Source organism: Nycticebus coucang, chromosome 6 (genome assembly GCF_027406575.1).
Source record: "Nycticebus coucang isolate mNycCou1 chromosome 6, mNycCou1.pri, whole genome shotgun sequence".
NCBI classification, from domain to species: Eukaryota; Metazoa; Chordata; class Mammalia; order Primates; family Lorisidae; genus Nycticebus; species Nycticebus coucang.
In genome coordinates, this window is record NC_069785.1 from 34,589,232 (window position 1) to 34,599,250 (window position 10,019).

The window sequence follows — 10,019 nt, forward strand, 5'->3', positions numbered from 1 at the left end:
AGTATCTGTTCACTACAGGCAACTGGGTCATAGCCTTGCGGGGCTATCAGTGACTGGGTGTGACAGAGGTGCAAGGTGGGGAAGGAGGCATCAACCTTCCCAGACTGATCTATTTGCTGGGTGGCTCCTCCTGATTCCACGCAGCACTGGAGCAAGCCATATCTGAGTAGTCACCAGACCCCTGTGATCCAGTTGCCAGAGACCTTTTAAACTCTCCCACCTGAGACAGGTGCTAACTGAGACAATTGATTTGGAATTTTTGAACTGAGCCAATCGCCCGAGGACTATTCAGGTGGTGCCCTGGGGGTATGGTTGTAGAAAGGTTTGATTTTCCTTTTCCAATTGTTGCCTGTGGCGGGCAGGGTGACTTAATTGCTGGTATTTCTCCACAGCTGAAACTTCAACCCAGAGTAACTGTTTCACTAGGGTTGAACAGAGACCAGCTGAAAACAAGACACAACCACTTAGCCCCACCACAACAAACAGGTCCCCAGTTTCTCAGGCCATAGCACTGTACGGGTCCTCAACAAAGCTCCAGGGGAAAAATCAAAGGTTATAAAACAATTATGGGGAGGAATCTGCGGAAAAACTCTGGTAACATGAATAACCAGAAAAGATCAACACTCCCAATGAAAGATATGGCAGATGTAACTGAAGATCCCATTCATAAACAGCTGGCTGCGATGTCAGAAATCAAATTCAGAATTTGGATTGCAAACAAGATTAATAAAATGGAGGAAAATTTGGAATTAGAAATTCGAGCAGCAATTCAAAAGTCGGAATTAGAAATTCAAAAGTTGTCTCAAGAATTTAACGAATTTAAAGACAAAACCACCAAAGATTTTCACTCAAAGCAAGAATTTGCAGCCCTCAAAGATCTGAAAAATACAGTAGAATCCCTCAGTAACAGAGTGGAGGAAGCAGAAGAAAGAATTTCTGACATTAAAGACAAAGCCTTTGAATGCTCCCAAACTCTCAAAGAGTAAGAGAAATGGAGAGCAAAAACGGATCAATCTCTCAGAGAGCTCTGGAATAATTCGAAGAAGGCTAATATCCACCTCACTGGAATCCCTGAAACTGATGAAGGAGCCTTGCTAGGCACCAAGGCCCTTCCCCATGAAATTATGAACAAGAATTTTCCAGACATTCTGGAAAATTCAGATAGCCAAGAGATTCTGAAATTCAGATAGCAGACAGTTTCAGAACCCCAGCGCAACTCAATGCTAATAAGACATCCCCCAGGCATACATAATTAACTTCACTAAAGTTAATATGAAGGAGAAAATTCTCAAAGCAGCCAGACGTAAGAAATCCATTACCTACAAAGAGAAGAATATTAGAATGACTGCAGATCTCTCTGCTGAAACTTTTCAAACCAGAAGAGGGTGGTCATCGACTTTTAACCTCCTAAAGCAAAATAACTTTCAACCCCGGATCCTGTATCCAGCTAAACTGAGTTTCATTTATGATGGAGAAATTAAATACTTTAATGACATTCATATGTTGGCCATAACCAAACCAGCTCTTCAGGATTTTCTCAGACCTATCCTCCGTAATGACCAGCCCAATCCTCTATGACAAAAGTAAACTCACTCAGAAACTTTGGATCAAACTCCAAATTCCACAGTGGTGAAAAGATTAAAAATGTCCACTGGACTTTTGAAAAACTTGATACCCAAAATTTTACCAGACTTATCAATATTCTCCATTAATGTGAATGGCTTAAACTAACCTCTAAAGAGGCATAGGTTAGCTGACTGGATACAAAAACTCAGGCCAGATATTTGTTGCATACAAGAGTCACATCTTAACTTAAAAGACAAATACAGACTTGTGGAAGGCTGACACCACAGCATCTATTTTGTAGGCCAAGTGCTATTTCCAGTACTAACAAACTTAAGTTTCTATTTCCCTGCAAATGCTAGGCCTAAGTTTCTATTTCCCTGCTAACGCCAGGCCTCTTCTCATAAATCACGTGAGCGAAACTTTGAAGCTTGCCGTTGGAACTTATCTCCACCAAGGCCAGGAACTTATCTATACCAAGGCCAGGTTGCTTGGATACCTGGTGACGTAAACCTCCTCCTTCACCTACCCTTATATACCCTGGAAGAACTTTGCAATAAACAAGACTTGATCAGACTCCTGTCTTGTCTCCATTCTTCGCGCCCCTTGCCCCTTTTTCATTCTCACCCCCTCCTCCAGGTATTCCTGTCAACTGACCTGCGGGCCAGGTCACGTGGCGCCCGACCAGGGACCTGGATACGAGGGAAAATGGTGAAGAAGCTACTGGAGGCAGCCGGCCGGCTCAGAGAAACATCGGGACCTGGCCACGCAGTAGCCTGCTGCACTGGAACGAAGATCTTGGTGAGTAATAGCAATCATGGGGCAAGAATTCAGTCAGCATGAGTTATTTGTGAAACAGTTAAGAGATGCACTCAGGACACAAGGAGTAAAGGTCAAAATTAAACAGCTATTTCAATTTTTTGACTTCTTAAAAGAAGTCTGTTCTTAGTTTCCTCAAGAAGGAACCATAGATGAGAAAAGATGGAAAAGAGTAGGTGATGCTTTAAATGATTTTTATCAGGTATTTGGACCTGAAAAGATACCAGTCACTGCTTTCTCGTACTGGAATCTCATTAATGATATTATTAGCTATCGTAGTGTTTGTCTCGCAGTTGTGGATGTCATAAAAAAGGGAGAAGAACTGTTACATCACGACAAAGAAAGAGATATTAAATACCAAGATCCGTCCCAGGATTTTAGGGCTGCTGGAGGAACTCCTCCTAGCAGTCAGCTTAATGAGCAAGAGGATCTTATCTCACTAGAGAGTGATGAGGAATCCAACAGGGAGGAACAAAAGGCCCCTACTGTTCGGCAGAAAGCTCAGCCTGAGAACAAACTGAGAGCAAAGCAGCTCAAGGTCAAGGTCTCAGAGCCAAAGCGTAGGCTCTACCCAGACTTGAAAATTTTCAAAATAAACCCTGATGATAAGCTTTCAGATGAGGAATGGAATGAGTTAGAGGAGGAGGCGGCCAAGTATCATAATCCAGATGGGCCCCTACTTGAAAAACGACCTCCCCGGTACAGCGCAGCGTCCTCCGTGCCGTCCGTGGCAATGGCTGCTATAGACCCAAAAAGGGATCTAGAGAACAAAATTGCACATTCACAAGAACAAATAAAACTTGAGAGGGAACATCAGGAGCTAATCAGTGAATTAGAGAGGCTTAAAACAGGCAATTTGGACTGTAAGGAGCAGAGGCCTCAAGAACAAGAATCCGCTGGCCCCATATCCCAATCTTCCGTTAAAGGTATAGTTATGAGGAGGCCCTCTGTTAACCAGGAGAGAACAGAGGCATTTCCAGTCACAGAGACCACAGACAATGAGGGTCAGGCATGGAGACATCACAGTGGATTTGATTTTCAAGTGATTAAGGAATTAAAAACGGCAGTGACCCAATATGGAGCTACTGCTCCCTATACACTAGCTATATTAGAATCTGAAGCGGAGAAATGGCTTGCTCCTGGTGACTGGTATACCCTAGCCAGGGCTGCCCTATCCGGAGGAGATTACTTATGGAAATCTGAATATGCTGAATTTTGCAAAGATACTGCCAAAAGAAATGCTCAGGCAGGAAATGGCTGGACTTATGATATGCTTCTTGGCAAGGGGCATTTTGCTAGTACAGATGCTCAAATGCAATATGATCCAGGTCTGTATGCGCAAATCCAAGCCGCGGAAACCAGGGCTTGGAGAAAACTCCCAGTGAAAGGGGATTTTAGCTCCTCCCTCACTGCAGTGAAGTAGGGCCCTGATGAGCCATTTTCAGAGTTTGTCCACAGACTTTTGACAGCTGCAGGCAGGATTTTTGGTAGCGCAGAAGCTGGAATGGACTTTGTTAAACAATTGGCTTATGAAAATGCCAATACGGCATGCCAGGCAGCTATTCGACCATACAAAAAGAAGACAGATTTGTCTGGATATATTCACCTTTGTTCTGACATTGGCACCGCATATCAGCAAGGTCTAGCCATGGCTGCAGCCTTACAGGGCTATACTATCAAAGATTTTTTAGCTCAGAAAACTATGGGCCGATGTTTTAATTTTGGGGAACCAGGGCACTTTGCTAAAGACTGCAAAAAAGAAAAATCTTCAACTCCTAAAAAACCACCCCCTGGCTTATGCCCTAAATGCCACAAGGGCCGTCACTGGGCTAAGGAATGCAGATCTAAAACAGACAATCAAGGAAATCCCCTCCCTTCTCAGCAGGGAAATGGGGAGAGGGGCCAGCCCCAGGCCCCGAAACCCAAACAAGTTTATGGGGCAGTCAGCCAACAGCAATCCATTTCAGACCTCTGCAGAGCCACCCCAGGAAGCGCAGGATTGGACCTCTGTTCCACCTCCCACACAGTATTAATCCCTGAAACGGGAGTGCAAATTTTACCCACAGGTGTGTTTGGTCCTCTACCCCCCAAACACCTTTGGATTAATTATTGGACACAGCAGTAGTACCATCCAAGGACTCCAGATTTTCCCAGGTGTAATTGACAATGATTATAAAGGGGAAATTAAATTAATGGCTGCTTCCCCCCGAAATATCTCCACCATACCACATGGCCAAAGAATAGCCCAGTTATTACTATTACCCTTCTTGTCAACTAATAATAAGATTAAAATAAAGCACCGAGGTACAGGAGGCTTTGGCTCCTCTGATGTTTACTGGGCTCAGCCTATCTCACCCCAGAAACCAATGCTTACTCTAAGCCTAGATGGCAAGGAATTTCATGGCCTTGTGGACACTGGAGCTGATGTCACTATAATTAACAAAGAACAATGGCTCAGCCAGTGGCCTCTTTCCCCAACCTTAACTCATTTAACAGGAATTGGTCAAAGCCAAAACCCTGAGAAAAGCACCAAGATACTTACTTGGAAAGATAAAGATGGCAATCAGGGAACCATACAGCCTTTTGTCATACCTGGCATCCCTGTCAACCTTTGGGGATGAGATCTCTTGTCCCAAATGGGACTCATAATGTGTAGCCCTAATGATGTAGTGACAGTGCAAATGCTTGCCCAAGGTTTTCAACCAGGAAAAGGATTAGGAAAAGAGGAATCAGGCATTCCCAGCCCTTTACAAATTACTGGAAAAACAGACAAAAAAGGGCTAGGAAATTTATCTTAAGGGCTATTGACATTCCTGCACGCCATGCAGATAAGATCACTTGGAAAAGTGACAAGCCTGTATGGGTTGATCAATGGCCCCTCTCAAAAGAAAAATTAGAAGCCACTCAGCAGTTAGTGCAGGAACAACTAAAAACTGGGCATATAGAGGAAAGCAACTCCCCATGGAACACTCCAATCTTTGTCATAAAAAAGAAATCAGGGCGATGGAGACTATTACAAGATTTAAGAGCTGTAAACTCCAGTATGGTCTGCATGGGGGCATTGCAACCAGGTTTACCTACTCCTGTGGCCATCCCTCTTGGTTACTATAAAATTATCATTGATCTTAAAGACTGTTTTTTCACTATACCACTCCATCCATTAGATCAAAAAAGATTTGCATTCAGTCTGCCCTCTATTAACTTCAAGGAACCTATGAAAAGATTCCAATGGAAAGTTTTACCACAGGGCATGGCCAACAGCCCCACCTTATGCCAAAAATTTGTTGCTGCAGCTATTCAGGAAACTAGGTTTCACTGGAACTCTATGTACATCATTCATTATATGGATGATATTCTTATTGCTGGACAGAATGCTCAGCAGGTTTTACTGTGTTACAGTGATTTATCATCCTCCCTTGCAAACCAGGGACTTAAATAGCCCTGGAAAAAGTTCAGCTAAAAGATCCCTACCTTTATCTTGGTTTCCACTTAACTGGACCCAGAATTACTAATACTCAAGCTGCCCTCAGATTAGACAAATTAAAAACACTAAATGATTTTCAAAAGCTCTTAGGAGATATAAACTGGCTTAGACCTTACTTAAAACTAACTACAGGGGATTTAAAACCTTTATTTGCTATTTTACAAGGCGATAGCAACCCCAATTCTCCTAGAACATTAACAGAAGAAGGCCGTCAGGCTTTACATTAGTACAACAAGCTTTTCATTCACAATTTTTACAAGCATAGATTACATTCAGCCCCTGAGTTACATCATTTGTAAAACTTCTCTTACACCCACAGCAGTATTTTGGCAAACTGCCCCCATAATGTGGATCCACTTACCTGCTTCTCCCACAAAAGTTATTTATCCCTATTATCAGGCTGTCGCGGATATCATCATTATGGGAAGGGAAAATAGTAAAAACTACTTTGGTAAAGAACCAGATATCATTATACAGCCTTACTCTCAGGCACAAATTAATTGGTTATTTCAAACTACAGAACATTGGCCTATTGCTTGTGCTTCTTATTCAGGTAAACTTGACAATCATTATCCACCCAATAAATTATTACAATTTATTAGTACACATGACTTTGTATTTCCCACAAGAACCTCCAATTCCCCATTGCCCAATGCCTTATTAGTTTTCACAGATAGTTCCTCTTCTGGTCATGCAGCTTACACCTTTAATACAGAGATTGTGCAATTTCAAGTAAAATCAAATTCTGCACAAATTGTAGAACTTCAAGCAGTTATCGCAGTTTTCTCCGCATTTCCCAATCGAGCTTTGAATATTTATACTGATAGTGCTTATTTAGCTCATTCAGTTCCCTTATTAGAGACAGCAGCGCAAATCAAACATGTATCAGAAACTGCTACCTTTTTCTTGCAACTCCAGAATCTTATACACCAAAGGACCCTCCCTTTTTTCATTGGACACCTTAGGGCTCATTCCAATTTACCTGGCCCCCTAACTGATGGTAATCGCAGAGCAGACAAAGCCACTCACTTAGTCTGTACTGCCCAAACCACCACAGAGCCTGATCGGATCGCATTAGCCTCTGCTGCTCACCAATTACATCATCTAAACGCTCACACCCTTAGACTCATGTTTCAAATTACCCGGGAACAAGCCCGCCACATCGTAAAGCAATGCCCTTCTTGTGTAATTCTACTCCCTACTCCCCATCTAGGAGTAAATCCTCGAGGTCTCATAGCCAATGCCATCTGGCAAATGGATGTTACTCATCTACCTGAATTTGGAAAACTCAAGTATGTTCATGTAACCATAGATACCTTCAGTGGATTTATTTATGCCACTGGCCAGTCAGGGGAGGCTGGCAAACATGTCATTGCCCATGTACTAGCCACCATGGCTGTACTAGGCACCCCTAAACAAATTAAAACTGATAATAGTCCAGGATACACAGGACATGCATTTAACACCTTCTGTAAACACCTCGGTATCAAACACATTACCAGTATACCGTTTAACCCCCAGGGGCAAGGCATAGTAGAACGTGCCCACTTATCTCTTAAAAACCACTTTAGAAAAAATAAAGAAGGGGGAATGGTACCCTGTTAAGAGGTCCCCAAGAAATCTCTTATCCCATTCATTACTCATTTTAAATTTTTTCACACTGGACCAAGACGGCCAGTCTGCAGCAGACCGCTCTGGCACCCAGATACTAAATGGGATTTTGCCACTGCCCTATGGAAAGATCCATTAGATAATAAATGGCATGGCCCCGATCCGGTTTTAATTTAGGGTAGAGGTGCCGTATGCATATATTCACAGAAGATGGAAGCAGCATTATGGTTACCTGAACGATTGGTCAAACAAGTAGATAACATCATCACCTCTAAATCCAGGGAGGAAGAGACCCCTGAGAAGGCTTTCTTTCCTTGTCTTTGCAGATAACTATGAGCACCTGGATATGGCTACTGCTGGAAATCTCTCTCCTGATACGAAAAAATGAAGGTGGTTTCGGTAATCCCCATGAGGCTCAGGCACTCTTACAAAAATTAACTGGTACTCCTTGCGAGTGCCGTGGTGGCACCTGGAACGGTGAAACAACCCCTCTCCTAAATGTAGATTGTGGTGATAAAACAGCATACTTAGTAATGAGACAAAATATTCATGGAGCACAGGCATGGGTCTGTAGCAAAAAGGCTAAAATTATCCCCACCTTTAATAACAAGCCTGGACCATGCCCTTGTATAGAATTCCATCCATCTGTACATAATACCTGTTATGAGCAGGTTCAACTATGTACTGGTACAGATAATAATACCTATTTTACAGCAATCTTGACCAGACATTTTTCAGGGACATTTGGAGGCGAGTGGGACACAGTCCCTCAGGTCCAGGGGACCTCAAATAAATATGCCCAATCTGACTGTCCCGATACAGTAGGAAAAACAGTTTGCTGGAATAAGACTCCACCTGTGCACGTCTCTGATGGAGGTGGACCCCAAGATCAGGTGAGACAGAATATAGTCCAAAAGCAACTGGAAAACATTGTAAACCACATGTCTCCTAAATTTAACTACCATCCAATAGCTTTAACCCAAAAATAAGGATGCAAATCTAGACCCCCAAACCCTGAAAATGCTAGACATCACACATAGGTTACTTAATCAATCCAACCCTTCTTTGGCTCAAAATTGCTGGTTATGTCTTCGTTTAGGATTATCTATGCCTATTGCTATCAATGTTAATTCCATTGAATTAGCATCTAATAACTGCATGCCCAGTACAACCTATCTTTTCTGAAGCATCCTGTATTGTCTCCCCTTATAGAGATGACAGTTATGCTATTGATATTGGCATACTCTCTTTGACCAATTGCACTGACATCATCAATATTACTTATTCCCCGTGTGCTCCCAATGATATGGTATTTGTTTGTGGCAATAACTTGGCATATACCATTCTACCCACTAATTGGACAGGATTATGTACTATCGCCCTTTTGCTACCTGATATAGATATAGTCAATAGAAATGAATCTTTACCTATACCATCCTTTGATTATATATCTGGCCGTTCTAGAAGGGCTATCCAATTTCTCCCTCTCTTGGCCACTCTGGGAATCACTGCTGGCATGGCCACTGGTACCGCTGGTATGGGCATTGCTGTACATAAATATACTGAACTATCTCAACTTATGGCAAAAGATATACAAGCCCTATCAGGCACAGTTAAAGATCTTCAAGATCAATTAGATTCCTTAGCTGAAGTAGTACTACAGAATAGAAGAGGTTTAGATCTTCTAACAGCTAACCAAGGAGGCATCTGCTTAGCATTACAGGAAAAATGCTGCTTTTATGCAAATAAATCAGGAATTGTTTGAGACAAAATAAAGAAATTACAAGATAATCTAGAGGAAAGAAGAAGAAAAATTATGGACAACCCGTTTTGGAGCGGGCTAGATGACTTTCTGCCTTATCTCCTTCCATTTTTAGGGCCCCTCCTTGGCTTACTAATATTACTGTCGCTAGGACCTTTCCTTTTTAATAAAGTCATGGCCTTTATAAAACAACAAATTGATGCTATTAAAATGCAGCCCCTCCAGGTTCATTATCACAGACTTGCTATGGAAGATGACCACATAACCATAACTACTTAGGGGACTGGCTAGTCAAGGACGGGTAATGAGGACCCTCATCTCAGACTTTGCTTATCCTACCAACCTAAGACAGGAGCCCGGTCAGATAGCTACCGTGTATCCCATGATGGGTAAGGAGGATCAGCTGAGATGGTAAGGCGGTCCCAACCTAAGACAGACACAGTCACCCTGCCCTCTCGGTTGAGAGCTGGCAAAACTTTAAAAGTAAAATGTACATTTAAAAATATTATAAAAAAAGGGGGACCTGTGGAAGGCTGACCCCACAGCATCTATTTTGTAGGCCAAGTGCTATTTCCAGTACTAACAAACTTAAGTTTCTATTTCCCTGCAAATGCTAGGCCTAAGTTTCTATTTCCCTGCTAACGCCAGGCCTCTTCTCATAAATCACGTGAGCGAAACTTTGAAGCTTGCTGTTGGAACTTATCTCCACCAAGGCCAGGAACTTATCTATACCAAGGCCAGGTTGCTTGGATACCTGGTGATGTAAACCTCCTCCTTCAC